Here is a 15,898-nt window from a genome sequence, read left to right as displayed (position 1 = left end):
GCTGCATGAGAACGTACCTTCCGATAGCAATCGCACAGGGTCTGTGGCCCGCTGTTTTTGGGGTCTGCCTGCTCAAGAACGCACCGGAGTGGGGGGCTTGTTTTTGGCAACGCTTCTAAGCCGGTTGCGGAATCACTCGGAATCCCTGATTGCGTCACGCCCTTAGGCACAGGAGGAAGATGGTCAAAAAAGGGCTAACTTAGTTGTACCAATGATAACTCTCTCTATCTCTCTTTCTCTCCCCCTTTCTTCCTAGAGGCTGTAGGTGTAGACTGCACATCCAGCAATGAGCTTTACACAATAGGAAGGCATTCCTGGGTGACTCTCGCACAGCGCCCTCTATTGACGACTCTACGGACCAAACACAGGCAGAGCCAGCGAACCAGCTGGCCAACGGCTGCTGCTGCTGTTCCATCATAGGTAATTGATTGATTAATGGTCACAGCATCGGCAACATAACCCCCTCCCAACCCCGCGCACCCCACTCCCAGGCCGCAGTTGGTTGCCTACGGTGCGGCTTCGGTCTGCTGGGATCGGTCCATCTTAAATGTTTCAATTACCGCAACAATATAATTAACGTGACACACACGCGCATTAACATGTAGCCACACACGCACACACACACACACACACACACACACACAGGGGGCTGCTAACAATGTGCGTTGGGGCGTCGCTACGTGCTTCGTGCGTGATCTGAGGCCTTCTGAGTTGTTGGGGGGAGGCATAAATCAAAATAATAATTCTCCGTGCGGCCGAAGGTCCAACAGGTAACCGCGGCACACGGGTGGCGGCAACACTGTATCACACACACCCCATCCCTTCATTCCATCAGGCAGAGCACACCGCCACATCCACGCTCCCCCCACAGAGCCATACAACAACCACCGAGAGGTGTCAGACAGGTGTGTTGGGGGGGGGGCTGATTGTTCGGTCCGTGCTAAAGTTTTATTATTAAAACCACCTCCGTTACACCCCTTCTCTCCGCATCGGCTGCCTGCCTCCATCTGCCCGCTCCTCCTTGTCCTCCTGATCCTCTGGTAGCGCAAATAATGACCGTATCGCGAATCGCCCGGCACTAGACGCCATCACACTGCACCGTCTTATGCTGCGCTGGTTTCCATTTATTGAGCTACAGCACCCGCTGCACCTAACCACAACCCCCAACCGCCCCTCCCTCCACTCCACCTCTAGTTCTCCCAGCTGAACTGTGAGGCACATTTGCGCACACATCATTTTGTTGCACGCGTACTTAAGCTCTCTGATTTGGCTCTTTCCTTTGTTCGATGAGTAAGAAAACGAAAGAGAGCGAGAGAGCACGGAGAACAATTAAGGCACCGATATGATGAATGTAGTGTTGGAACCGATGGGGTGTGCGGGCGCGAGCGCGCGGAGTGGCTTATTAGTGTTTAGGCTGTTTATGCTGTTTAATTGATCCGACCGGTCCCCAGCATTTGATGGTCGCTTCGCACGCATGTTTGCATTGTTGGGGGTTGGGCAAAATTTATGTTAATTGAAAAAACACACACACACACACACTCAAAGTGTCGACATTGAGCGTGGCGATGCGTGGCAAAAAGCGTCGTGTGCCCTTGTTGTCTTCTGCTGCGCCTTGTGCACTTGGACCCAAGATCAAGTTCAAGTGCGTAAGCAATGGCGCCTCTGCCGGAATCGGCAGACATGTTCCGATAACTGCGCAGATTAGTTTTACATCTGCTCGCACCGTTGTTGTTGAATTACATCGACAAATCTGCCTCTTCAGTGGCAGGCGCCAGATATTAGGGTTAATGTTCCCTGTGTTCCCTGTTCCCTGATATGGTGCCCTGTGACATTAACCAAAAAATCCCAGCCTACCAAAGCCGAAATACCAAAATCGATTCCAACCGCGGACCTTGATTCTTTATTTGTTAATCTATTAATTTATTTATTTTATTTTTTATTTTTTATTTTTTTTTTAATTGATTTATTTATTTTATCTGTTCTTTATTTATTTATTTATTTATTAATTAATTTTTTTCGTAAAGTTAACAAGCCAGCTAGGCCTATTTCACTAAATCTATAGGCAGTAAGGTTGGAGAGTCAACGTTGTTCGTCAGGAGCCTCGCAACTATCGGGCGTATCGGGCGTCTGGGGCCAATAGATCCAAGCAGGAGACATCGGGCACGATAAGGCCGTGAGCTGACTCTGAACGCTCCATTCAATCTTCTGCATAGAAAATCGTGTAAAGTTCCGCTGAATGATTGCAAGACGTTTAATCCTGCAGACGGTCGTGGGGCACCAGAGCGTGTGAAGCGTATTGCCTTTATCCATGCTCAGTTTTATGTTATTCCTTACACAGCTTAAGCGAATATTCGTTCAGGTCGTTTTAATGGTCCAAACAATCATTCTCACCAAATACAACCGTTTGAGATTGTCGGCATGTAACATGAGTTTGGAGTGCTGTGGAATTTGAAAATCCGACTGCAAAGCGGATAGACCATTGAGAAAAACAATTAACAGCCAAACGCCAAGGATGCTCTGTTGCGGTACACCCGAAGTACTGCTAAAGCACAACGAAACGTACGAGGAGAGCTTCACTTTACAGCTGCGTCCAAATGTTGACGCTCTTTATCAGTGAACAACGCGTAGCCCAACGTTACTTTTGCGTTGCGTTGTTTCATTAGCAGCAAAGTTTCTTTTTCGAAATGCAGGCCAAAGTACAGGAATGAAGAACTATCGATGATTGACTGATCATTAATCTAGCCTTTGTTTTGACAAGCTACAATTTCGGTGGGCAAAATGTGCAATAATTCCACACTTTAGCTGAAAGCTAAAAGTTTTACATGTATGCAAAGGGGCAGAATTTGTAATGAAGTAAACTAATGAAGTTTAGTAAATGAAGTAAATGAAGTTTAGTTTATGATACAAAAAAAATAAAAACCGAAACGTTGTGTAGATTCATTAACATTTGTGTGATGTTTATGGCATGGCGAGCCTAAAGATCTGGATCCGTTCCTGAAACGAATTATTCTGGGAGAAAAACACGAGCATAATATAAATATAAATTAACGTCAATACGGTGGCATAGGAAACACAACATTGATTTATCAGCCTGTGAACCAATACTGTTCAAATGTGTTGGTACATCTCGTTTCCCAAAGGATGTCGTTAGAAAGTTGTTGTAAAAAGCAGTGACAAAAAGAGCATTCCAATAGTGATTGATGAAAGTGGCGATACCCGCTTAGCATTGATCTGATCCAGTTCCCTGGTGTCATTTATCTTGAATATTAATATAAGCATCAGCAGGAATGAGACAGCATTTACATGCTCTAGTTCGATGCTAAATAATCTTTTGTAACAGATGTTCAAGGATATGAAGAGATGAATGCCGTGTTCCGCTAGATGGACGATTATGTTCTTATTTTTATCATCGGTTTTAGTGCCCATCATTCCAGCTTAAATAAATACATAAATAAAGAAATAAATAAAAAACACATTCAAAACACCGTTTGTGACGAAAACGCACACGCAAAATGAAATGTTAGATAGAATCTTCAACATGAAACGCCACGAAACGGCTGGCAAAGCAATTCATTCACCATCCGCGCGGGAACGCGAGTCGACGAAAGATCTTAAACCGAGCGTTCACCCTCATCAATCGATTCGCGCGAATGTCCTAAGGAACAAGGCGTTCGGACGTCTTGAGCCGGTGCGAACGACCGACGCGGTACACCCCAACCGAGGCAGCGTTGCGGAAGGTCACGTAACATCGCGTAGTTCGCGGGCGCCTTAACCGAATTTCGCTTCGGCGCTCCCTCTCTCTCTCTCTCTTTTTATCTTCCGTTTTTCTCGTTCTTGCTGCCCGCCCTCTGCCTCTGCCGCTTCACTTTCTTGGCCACCCGCTCTTCGCTCTCTTTCCCGCCCGTGTTGGGAGGGTTTTGGGCCTTTTATGTTTCCAGTTTTCATGATGTTATTATGCTCCTGCCCCCTGCCCTGCCCCGCTGCAAACCCCTTCTCCCATGCTACCACAATCACTTGTCGGTCTCTCTCTCTCTCTCTCTCTCTCTCTCTCTCTCTCTCTCTCTCGTTCCGTCTTTCGCCAAGACGCTGGTGGCGCTTGCGTAGAACGCGCTTGCCCGTGTTTTGACCCAAAAAGGACGATGGTGACTAACTTGCCGAACGAACAAATTTCGGTGCAATCTGACCTACTTCGCACCGCGGCCCGACCCCATCGTGACCTCCCTGCGCGCGCTACGGCGACCATCTGCCCTTTGAGTCCTTTTTTCCTCTTAATCTCAAATAAGAAAAAAAGAGGAAGTTCCCAAGACGGATTACTAGACGGGCGGAGTCGGGTGGGTCTTGTGTTTTTGGTGGCACTGTTCCGAGAAATGAAGTAATGCTCCAGGGCTCCAACATTAGTTCATGCTGCATGCTGTGTGTCTGTGTCGCCAACAGCAGCCGCCTGTCGTTCGTTCACCGCTCGACGGATCGCGCCATATTTCACGGCCAATTAAACCGTGGCAGACCGGTGGGGCCGCTACTTTAAGATTTGGCCCAATGGTCACCACCACCACACACACACACACACACACACACACACACATGTGCACAGTGATGCGACGGTCGCGCTCCGTCGCGTGGAAAACGCGACCGGCGGCCGGCGGCTGCCAACTAAAACAGGAAGAAAAAATGAAACGGAAACTTAAAACAAAAGCGTGTTATTCGAAACAGGGCAAAAACATTAAACAGTCATAGAGCGAGAGAGAGAGAGAGAGTAAAGAGAGAAATCGTGTGTGGCAGATGAAAGTACGGGCGGCGAAGATTTGCAACACAAAAACCACGAGCATACGAGAGCGAGCAGAAGAAAAACGACACAAAACCGTCAAACTGAAGCCTCACTCCCATCACATCACAGGGAAAATGGGAAAACGCTCAACCGCCGGTGCCGTGCCGGATGACGATGGGTGTGGAAGGGTGCGGCCGGGCCTTTCCGATTGGATCCGAGCAGTAGAGGAAAAAAAAACAATCGCAAACAGCTCCCTGGCGCGCCACAGAGGGCGAGCGAGGGTGGTAATGATACACTCAAACGCCTCCAGCCCCCCAGGTTGGGTGGCAGCGGGGGTTGATGGGCGGAGGAGGGTGGGCCATCCATCATACAGCTCAGTGCATTCGGCTGTTGTTCCGTTTTTTTTGCGCTGTTTTTTGCGAGTGCATCGCGCACTCGTGTGGCCACCTCGACAATGTTGTGAGGTTCCGTTTAAAATGGAGTGACAAAAACGGTAACACATTGGCGGAGGCAAGAGGCCAGCGAGGAGGGATGGTGGGATGGAGGCGGGGATATGCTAAAAAATCCTTTCATCGCATCGAGCCGTGGCGCGGCGATCGCCAAATCGGCTCGTCGCTCGATCGGCCACTTTGAAGTGGCGACCAGCGCCGGCCAAACCGGAACCTTTGGCGAGTTCGCGGCAAGGCTGTGTTTATGCTACCATAACGCCCGCGGCCCCCTTCCAACAAGCGCATCATTGAGCCCTCTGCCAAATGGTGCATACCGGTACCGAATGGCTCCCGGCCAAGCAGTCTAGGGCTCCCACGGCGTGCTCGTCTCTTGTCCTACAAACGAGGTCCATCGCACATCAGTAAAGCACATTAAAGCAGCCGCCAACATGAAACAAAGCGTCAAATGAAGGCGGCAAGGCTCAGGCCTGGTTACGTAGAAAGTAGAGGCAATCGAAAAGGAAAGTAGAGCAAAACAAAAGTAAAAAGGGGGGGCAAACAGAACGGCCAAACATCTAAAACGAACTGGCAAACGCAAAGTGTGCAAAGACGAGAATGCGATCGCGCCAGGCTTCGACGGCAAAGGGAACGACCAAGTGTCACAGCCAAATCGGCTGGCGATCGAAAGGACCCCGTGGAGTCGCAGGGCCAACCTCAACGACTAATCTCTGGGGACACGAGGCGGAGAATGGTGCGGCAAGTTTTCCAAGTACTACTCCGATGGAGACACACGCACAAACTTTCTGGCTCTCTCGATCTCTGTTTTACCTGAAGTCGTCGACAGTTTGATCGATGTCTGCTGCGGGTGTTTCAAGACCCTTGCCTTACTCCTTCGCTTTAGTCCGGGACGAAAAGGAGGCGAGGGTGAGAAGGAGAGAGATAATCTGGGTTGTTCAATAAGTGTTGCAATTCATTTCTTAGTTTACAAGCCATTTAGTATCGACGTGTGTTTAAAACAAAATTTTTTTTTGGAACATTTGAAAGCAAAGGAAATTATGAACGCGTGTTGAAATTGCATAAGGATTCTTCGCCTTCAATTAATACAGTAAAATGCTGGATTGCTGACTTTAAGCGTCGTCGTACAAACCTTGAAGACGATCTACGTCAAGGGCGTCCAAAAACAGAAGGAACATCCGAAATCGTACGAAAAAATATCCCGTATTTTTTCGTATTGAAAAATCGTCAAGTGACTGAAAGATTTTTAGTAGAAGCCCTCTCATCGGGACAGTGTGAGCGAAAAATCCTTTTTCATCAGGACAATGCACCGTGTCACGAGGGCATTTTGTCAATGGCAAAGATCCATGCATTTTAATTTTAATATCGATTTGTTGGAGCATCCACCGTACTCACCAGATTTGTCCTCTAGCGACTTCCAACTGTTTCCAGACCTAAAAGAAATCATGCGTGGAAGGCGTTTTTCATCAAATGATGACGCCACTAAGGCTGTGGCACTTCAGGGGATGGAGTTCATAAATTAGAATCTCGTTGGAACAAGCGTATTGATGTTCAGGGGGAGACCATACTGAACAATAAACGTAAGAACCATAAAATTGTGTTTTTCCTATTGAACCGCAAAACTTATTGAACAGCCTGGTAGTCCGGTAACTCCGCAGGAACCGGAAGGTTTCGTAAGGTTCCTTGGCGGGAATATCTGTCCCGACGCGGCAAACTCTCTCGACGTCTTCGACTCCAAGACAGGATTCTTCGGTGAGGTTCTATTCTTACCGTTCTCTCTGTCTCTCACTCTCTCTATCTATCTCTTTCTTTCTCTCTAGCTTTTACTCTCTGTCTCCCTCTAGACAAGCGATTTCGTTCTGCGTTCGCGTCACGATTCTATGCCATTCGGCCGGCCCATTCGAATCCGAATTCGACAACGACAACTTTAATTGCCATTGCTCTAAAATGGTTTAAAGCTCGGCAAGAACTCTGCAGCAACTACTTTCGCTCGCTCTCTCTCTCCCCCCTCCAATCGCCTCGCCTGGTGTTGCCTGGTGACCTAGAGGTTCGAACCAGCGAAAAACTTTTGCATGAAGAATGCGACCAAGGCAAGAAGTTGGCATAAATACATTAGAGGAAGCGCCGAGCCGTTGCATGCCGCAAGTCAAGAAGCGATACGAGCGCGTAACGGCTGAGCATTAGGCCGGCAAAACAAACGTACGACAGGTGATTATGGCTTCGCTGGATTCGTTCAGGTCCAGGTGTGTGTCCGGAAATTGACCCCAGAAATAGCGCGCCCGCCAGAGGAATGCTGCTTGATTGCTTGCGCCAGCTAAGCGCCGGAGTCGTCTCCACCTGCTGCAGGCTCTCTGGTCTGGTCTAGTCTTGGACTGGTGTGCGGTCCACGCTGGCGGTAGTGTTGTTGTTGTGATGTGCCGACATCCAGCATTGCGTACGTCAGTGGGCCGTGTCAGTGGGTCGACCGCACGCATCCGATAGCTCCGCGTGCTGGTCACGCGTATCCGCGTACGTGTCCTATCTGCAGTGCGCCGGCGGGTCGCGGGCTCCATAAATGGACCCCCTGTCTGAGGGTCGGCTTCCACAGTCGACTTGAGCGCCGTCCGGAGTGCCGGGCTATACAGCAAGGTTTGTCCCCCAGAAGCAGCACAGAGCGCGTAACGCGCGAAAACCAATGCGAGCGAGCCCAAAACGTGGGCCGTGGGCAGTCCGGCCCAGGTCCGGACTGTTGCTGGCGCTAGCAGCGCTGCTGGGTGTATCTACGGTAGCCGGAACCAGTGGCGGTGACTGCGCGGGGTATGGACACGCGACCAAGAGTTTCCCCCAGGCGTACCTGGAGTGCCTGCAGTATCTCAACCTTTCGCGCCAGTCACTGGACGCGTTCGACGAGCAGGCTAACCCCGCGGACTCCGACGCCAACTGTCTCGTGCGGTGCGTTGGCCTCGGCACCCGCTGGTGGAACGACCGGGAGGGGGTGAGTGAGCGGGTGCTGGTACGCTTCTTCCGCGACCCACAACCCACGGCCGAGCAGTTGGAGCAGGCCCGTACCTGCGCCGCAGCAGGTTCGCCAGCCGCCACCGACCACTGCAGCGCCGCGTATCGGGCGTTCCGCTGCTACAGTGAGTCCCTCGGGGAACTGGTGACGCATCCACGCTACCTGGCACCCCGCCGTACTGAGCTCCGCAGTGCGGTGCGGGACTGTGCGCAGGTCCTGCAGGTCCCCGAGGAGAGCGTCGCGTCGTACGTCGGCCAGTCGTTTCTACGCGACGAGCGCGGCTCCAAGCTGCTGCACTGTGTCGTCGTCCGGCTGGGACTGTACAGTGACGCCGCCGGGATGCTCGCGGATCGACTGCCCCTGTTGCCTGGGGCTCCCTCGGAACCCATGGACACCTCCGAGGCCAAGCGGTGCGAGACGCGGGTGCGAGACTTCAGCACCGACCCGTGCCTAGTGGCGGCGCACTCAGCCGAACAGTGCTACGGACGGGAAGCGTTTGGGGAGCTGTGGCCTTCCATGGTCGAAGAGTACGGTGCGCCGATGGCTCCGACGGTACCGAAGGCACCCACCGATGGCGCAGTGGAGCAGGAGCCTCCAGCCGTCCCCAACCGAGGGGTCCGCTCGAGACTGGTGTACATACGGGAGCACAAGGACCAGACGACAGGACCGACACAGTACCAACTGCCGGTTGGACCAATTGCCGGTCTAGCGTCCGGACACCCATTCGAGATGCTCATCGCGGACAAAGACTACGATGAGGTAGCTAAGCTCCTGAAGGCTTCCGGAGCTAGCTCGGTCGAACCGAGTCGCGAAGAACTAGAGCCTAGACAACCTGAGCCGGAAGCGCAACTTGACGATGCCTCTAGCCACGTAATTCGTGCCCGTTCGGTGATGTGCCCCTGTTCGCTAGGTCCACCATATTATCCAGGTAAGAGCTGAGGCGCCTGCTCGACTCGATCCCAATAAAAACCCAGCAATTCTGTGCCACCATTGACAGAGTTTGACCCGTACCCACCGTACCTGGGACCTCCGGAGCCGGTCCACTTCTACCAGCCCGGTCCACGTGAGTCCTCTGGGTCCTAGACAACTCACTCCGGCGCAACGACTTACGCCTCCAGTTGGGCCTTTTTTGTTTTCTATTCTCATTTAGCTTACCCTGGAGACTACCCGTTCGAGCCGCCAATGTTCCATCCGCTGGTCAAGCGAATGGCGCCGTACAGCGACGATGTTCCTGTTCGTCCAATGCAGTACCCCCTGTACGACGATCCCTTCGGGCGTGTTGGGGCTGATGTGGAGGGTATGTCATCAGCGCACCAGCCATCTGGCCTTCTAGTGTTGCTAGTGTTGTAACCACCTCGTCTTTGCAGGATTCATGCCGGAGCTGCGATTCGCACGAGAGGCCTTTCCGACCGAAGTGCACCATCCGTTCGTTGCTTCCCGCTCAACAAGCGATCAGCCGGGCGACGTACCATCAGCAGCTGCAGCAGCAGTCGTGGGATCGAAGAAGAATGCCGCACCAGAAGAAGAGGCGGTGGTTGAACCACTGGTTGCCCAACAAAGCCGTTCCAAGTCGAAGGCCAAAACAAGCGCCGTCAAATCGGTAGTCGAGAAGGAACTTCCCAGTCAGGCGAGTTCAGTGTCGAACGACGTCGCTCCTGTGCAGGACGGCAACGAAAAACTAACTCCCGCCGACCAGGAACAGGAACCTGTAACGGGCACTCCGGAGTCGAACGACGTCGCTCCTGAGCAGGACGATGACGAAGAACTGACCCCGACTCAGGAGTCGAACGATGCTTCGAACGCTTCTGGGCAGGACGCTAACGAAGAACTGACTCCCGCCGGCCAGGAACAGGACCCTGGAACGGGCACTCCGGAGTCGAACGATGGCGCTTCTGAGCAGGACGTTGACGAAGAACTGACTCCCGCCGACCAGGAACAGGACCCTGGAACGGGCACTCCGGAGTCGAACGATGGCGCTTCTGAGCAAGACGCTAACGAAGAACTGACTCCCGCCGACCAGGAACAGGACCCTGGAACGGGCACTCCGGAGTCGAACGATGGCGCTTCTGAGCAGGACGGTGACGAAGAACTGACTCCGATTCAAGAGTCGAACGATGCCTCAAACACTTCCGGGCAGGACGCTAACGAAGAACTGACTTCCGCCGACCGGGGAGTCGAGATGGAACAGGAGCTCCCCGGTAAGGGGAGTCCGGTATTGAACGATGGCGGCGCTGGTAACGAAGAATTAACTCCCGCCGAGCAGCTGGCCGAGGAGGAACAGGACCCTGGAACGGGCACTTCGCAGGTAAACGATGGCGCTCCTGAGCAGGGCAGTAACGAAGAACTTACTCCCGCCGAGCAGGTGGTTCAGGAGACAGTGACTCCCAAGACTTTGCACACGACTCCTGCTGAGGTTTCCAAAGCAAGTTCGCCTGCGGCCGAACCTACACCGGAGCCTACAACAATAAAGTTGGACGCGCCAACTCCGGCCAGTGCCGAGCCAGCGGCGAGCAAAGTCACACCGGCCGTCGTGCGCCCTAAACGCCGCGGACCGATGGGTGTCATGGAGATCATCAAAACGCTCGCCAAAGCATCTCTGACCCCATAGTGTGTCCCACCTGAAATGACTGGACGCCTCGCCGGTGAAACAAACGGGACTGAATAAACTAGACCTCCCGAGGACCGAACGAACCATATCTTCCGTGAGCGTGACCGCTGAAGTCCCAAGATAATGCCCAGAAGCAAGCGCGGGCAACCCAGGTTCGGCCAGTTAGGTCACAGTTTGTGCGCTCGTTTGCTGATGTGACCTGGGATCACACTCTACTGCATCACATATTTATGGTGCGCCCCCTTCAGGGCGAATTAGGATTGGCATCTAATAAATGCTTTGATAAACTTGGATAGAGAATGCCGGTGTCGGCTCCATCGGAAGCCCGAAGTATAGGTGGGGCGTATGGTGGGGGGGAGGGGTTGTGATGTCTGCGATGCTACGCCCATCACCTGCCCAAGTCAATGTCCAACATCGAACTGGAGGCTGTCCTCGGGAGACCCGAACCGAGATATCCCAGTGATATCTCGTGAATTTTTCAGCGCCTTACGACAGGCTCATCGTCGCTGCTCGGCTACGGCTACGGCATGGAGAAGGATGCACCGATTCTTTTTGACCAAGTTGGTGTGAAAGACTTTGAATGTTCAGCTACATTCGTCTTTCAACACAAGCCCACTCAACACGGAACTGGTCTGCTGCTTATGGTTGCCCGTTTATCTCTCAAGCTCCGTTCGACAGTGACGAGTTTTTCAGGACCCCGTTACGGACTCAGGATATTGGAAGCTCTTTGCGGCCATATTTACCTTGTGACGGACACTGGCACTAGCACTGGCTCGGCCAGCCGCGTTCGCTCGAAGTTTCCAAATCCATTAATGATGCGATGCTGGGCCGTTGTGTGACAGGAATAAACTAATAACTCCGGAACTTCGGGTGCGTTACCTTGAGGCATGCATTTGTGGCTGCACCGACAGTTTGGCATTCTTATCATCAACAGGCCGCGTGTGGAAATTGGAACCTTTGGAGTTCCTTGGTTTCTTGGGTTTCTCTCACATGATATGGCTTCGTCTGTATCCGGACGTACCGAACGCTGGCACGCATCCCAGTGACGTTATCAACGGAACGGTGCCTGTCGGGAGTCTACCTATCGACGGTCGCTGAGATGTGATATGAGCCTACTAGAGACGTGGTTCAAGAACCTAGCTTGCCAATCCGCTAATTCCCTTTTCCGCCATCTTCGACGAATGAAGTACCATGAGGTGCGGTTTCGGCCGATCGATCCCCCGGAGGACAGACGCTGGGACGAGCAGGTCCGGTCAGTGCAGGGCACGGCACCGGCTGTGGGGAAATGATCGGCGGATGTAGTGGATGTGAGTTCGGCACAGGACACTGCAAACGGTACTCCGGTGGCTGCCCTAATTGCATCCGCCGTCTCGTGCGCTTCGGCAATCCACGCTGGACACGCTCCGAACCCATTGAACGAACCCGGCCCTTTCGGCCAGAGCCGGGTTTGGCTGGCCTCTAACCCACGACTAGCGTCCATCAGCCCCCGGCCACCTCTAGTGTACAGGGTGGCCCATTGAGAATCCTTTTTTCATATGGTTATAAAAAGAAAGCAGCTTAATATTTTTCGATGCTTGCACATTTATTTGAAAGGTTGATTCTTCGAGTTTTTTTTTAATGAAGAACAATTTTGGTAAAATGTCCACCACGGTTGGCTTGACAGTAGCCCCATTCGATGGACCTATTTTTGAGCCCATTTTCGACTGTCCGTGGTCCTATCGCGGCAATGGCAATATCGCTAATGGCAATATCGCTAATATCGGCAGTCACTCGTTGTGGGTTGCATTGGCTTCTCTTGAACGATGTGTGAGTTTTCCGAATCCCAAAAACTACAAATCTGTTTCATAACATAACCACCGAATGAACTTAAATGAAGTGAGCTTTTCAAATACCGTACCGTTTGAGTTGATGACCGACCGACTTTGGAAATAAGGTTTTCATATTTCCCAATTTCCTGCAACCAAAATTGTACTTTATACTCAAATTTGGTGAATCAACCTTTCAAATTAATGTTCAAACATCAAGTAAATATTAAGCCGTTTCCTTTCCATAACCAAATGATAAAAAGAATCCTTAATGGGCCACCCTGTATGTTCGTTCGTTCGCTCATTCTCTCTCTCGCTCTAGCGCGTAGATCGTCCAGAATTTGCCCAAAAAACATTCCACCAAACAAAGACAGAGAGAGAGAGAGAGAGAGAGAGAGAGAGAGAAGATATTGGTACGAGTGTGTGTGTGTGCGTGTGTGACGATAAGAGGATCGTTTCGGCTCCCCTTTAAGGCTTTCACTCCTTGCGCTGCGAGGCTGCGGATTTCGAAGCGCTTGGCATCGAATGTCCATCCCCATGAGCTATCCCACTCCATGCATCACCGCTCTAAGCCCTTTTCAACCTTCTCTGTCCGCTTCCGCCATCGAACCCAAATTAACCTATTTGGCGACGTGTTGCGACGGACCACTCCCAGGAGTCCCCGGCGGCGCTTTTGGTGGGGCGACTCGTCCTACTCCTACTCCTAGCGTTTTTGCTGCTATTCTTCTACTTGCGTCAGCAAGGATTCTTTTAACCACCACTACAACGAACAACACCCACAGGGTTTTCAGCAGAGAGAAGGAGAAAAAAGAGAGAAAGTTAGAGAGAGAGAGAGAGAGAGAGAGAAAGAGAGAAAGAGTGAGAGAGAATAACCGAAACCATCGAACCAACGGGCCAGAACATTCGCACGAACGTACGAACGTGGACGTAACTCGGTTCGTGCAACAAACAATGACCCCTTCGTCCCGCGGTTGGGGGTTGCATGGGCGTGGGTGGTCCCATAAAAGAGCCTTTAAAGGAAAGGTTCAGGAGGGAGCGAGAGAGGCTTAAAAGCCTGAAAGAAAGCGACGAAAGTGTCGAAAAAGAAGGCTCCCGTTTACTATGCGACTCGCGAGTGCAACAAAGGAACACAGTAAGAACAATTCACCCACCGCTGTGTGCGTGTTGTACTCTTCTGTTTCGTTTTGGGCACATTTTACAGCACTCGCCCGCCCCCCACCCTTTGCCAGCCCACCAGTCTAAACTTTTAGACTTTGTTTTGGACAGCAACCCAGCGATTCTCAGCAGGAACCGACAGAAAGAGAGAGAAGGAGAGGGAAAATAAGAGGGAAGTAAAATGATAGTGTGTGTGTGTTGGTTGGGGGTGGCATATTGTTGTGCCAACCCAACCCGGACCTGGAGCTGGCAGTTGGCGATGGCGGCGGCAGGCCACAGGCCAGTATGGGTAGGCCGCCCGCCTGACGAACCCCGTAGTTACTGGCGTCGGCCATCGCATGTGGGGCGCAATGTTTCACATTGTTGCAGTGACTCGGTGCAGCGACCGATGGACGCAAACACGACACACACGACGGTCGAGATTGACGGGTGGGGGCTCCAACATCGAGATAGCGCACGATTTGCGTGCCGCCAATCGATCGCGTTCTTAATGCGGAATCTCTAAAATGGCGTCCGGTTTGAATGGACTGGAACTAACGCCACGGGCCTGACCCGGCGACCGATTGGATAGGCGTTGAGGCACTTCCACGACATCCAGATAGCGGAAGATGCTACCGTCGAATCGATCGAGGGTAGCAACCGAATACAGGTTATCCAGGTCCGAGCAGTCCGAGGGGAAGCCACATACGGTCCTACGCCATATTGGTTCCACTCAAAATGGCCGCTGCCACGGTGTGTGTGTGTGTGTGTGTGTGTGTGTGTGTGTGCGGGTGTGGGGGGTGGCTAGTACTGCACTGCTGCACCCGTGGGTGGGAGAAAGGGTTGTGAATGTTGCGAGCCACCCCACTGAACAGTCACCCTTTGAACCCACCCACCACTGGAAGCCATTGTCGTTGTCGACGCAAACACTTGTTCCGTTTTTTACAGATTTCTCTAGGGTGAAGCCGTGCACTCTTTGCGAGGTCGCATGGTGCGTGCGTGTGCTTGTATGTGGTCCACTGTGTGTGGCGCTTTTAATCTGACGCGCGCAAATGGCCGCGGCTGAGACTAGAACCACGACTCGAGAGGCTAGCAACACCATAGTGCAGACAACAGGAGAGAAAATGTGAAAGAGAAAGAGCAAAAGAGAAAGAGCAAAAAAGAAAGAGAAAGAGCGAAAGAGAAAGAGCAAAAGAGAAAGAGAAAGAGCGAAAGAGAAAGAGAAAGAGCAAAAGACAAAGAGCAAAACATAAAGAGATAGAGCGAAAGAGAAAGAGCAAAAGAGAAAAAGAAAGAGAAACAGTGAAAGAAAAAGAGCAAAAGAGAAAGAACAAGAGCGAAAGAGAAAGAGCAAAAGAGAAAGAGCCAAAGAGAAAGAGAAAGAGAAAGAGAAAGAAAAAGAAAAAAAGAAAGAGAGAACGAAAAAAAGAAGAGCGAAGAAGAACGAGAAAGAGCGAAAGAGAAAGAGAGAAAGAGACAGAGAAGTAGGAAGAACGAAATATAGAGAGTGCCGGCGGCGGCGGCGACGATAAGATAAGCAGCGGGCGACAATTTAGGGCGTTAGGATAGAGTTCGCAGCCGTAGCCATTGACCAGACCCCCTCCTACCCTACCCCGCCCGAGAAGGATCCAGAATCACACTATCGCCTGCCCCCTCCTTTTACAACACACGAAAAATAGGAAACACAGCAACCAACGCATGCACAACGCACATCGTCACCCACCCCAACACACTCACGGGGGTTTGTTGACATGCCCTTCGTCCTAGATTGTTCGTTGCACACCAGCGAATTGGCATACACAATCTGTGCCCATGTGTGTGTGTTGGTCAGGCATGTGAAAAACGCGAGCGAGAGAGAGAGAGAGAGAGACATACAGATCGCAGTACGAGCAGTAACAGTCTCTAGGTGAGGACACCCACACGCGCGTGGAACTTCTTGCGTTGTTTGTCGTGCGTTCCCCCACACTCCCCGGTCACTCGTTGTTGGCCACTCAGCTCCCGGACCCGTGCCGGATCTCACCCTCCCGGAGTATCCTCCCCATCGCGCAGTGGCTTTTAACCCCTCGGTTCGGTTCTTTGTTTCAGGAAGGGTGGTGCGCTACGTATGCGCTTTTGCGCTCGTTGATGCGACGTTGGGCGACAGCAAGA

Source organism: Anopheles cruzii, chromosome X (assembly GCF_943734635.1).
Source record: "Anopheles cruzii chromosome X, idAnoCruzAS_RS32_06, whole genome shotgun sequence".
NCBI lineage: Eukaryota > Metazoa > Arthropoda > Insecta > Diptera > Culicidae > Anopheles > Anopheles cruzii.
This window is presented reverse-complemented; position numbering follows the sequence as displayed.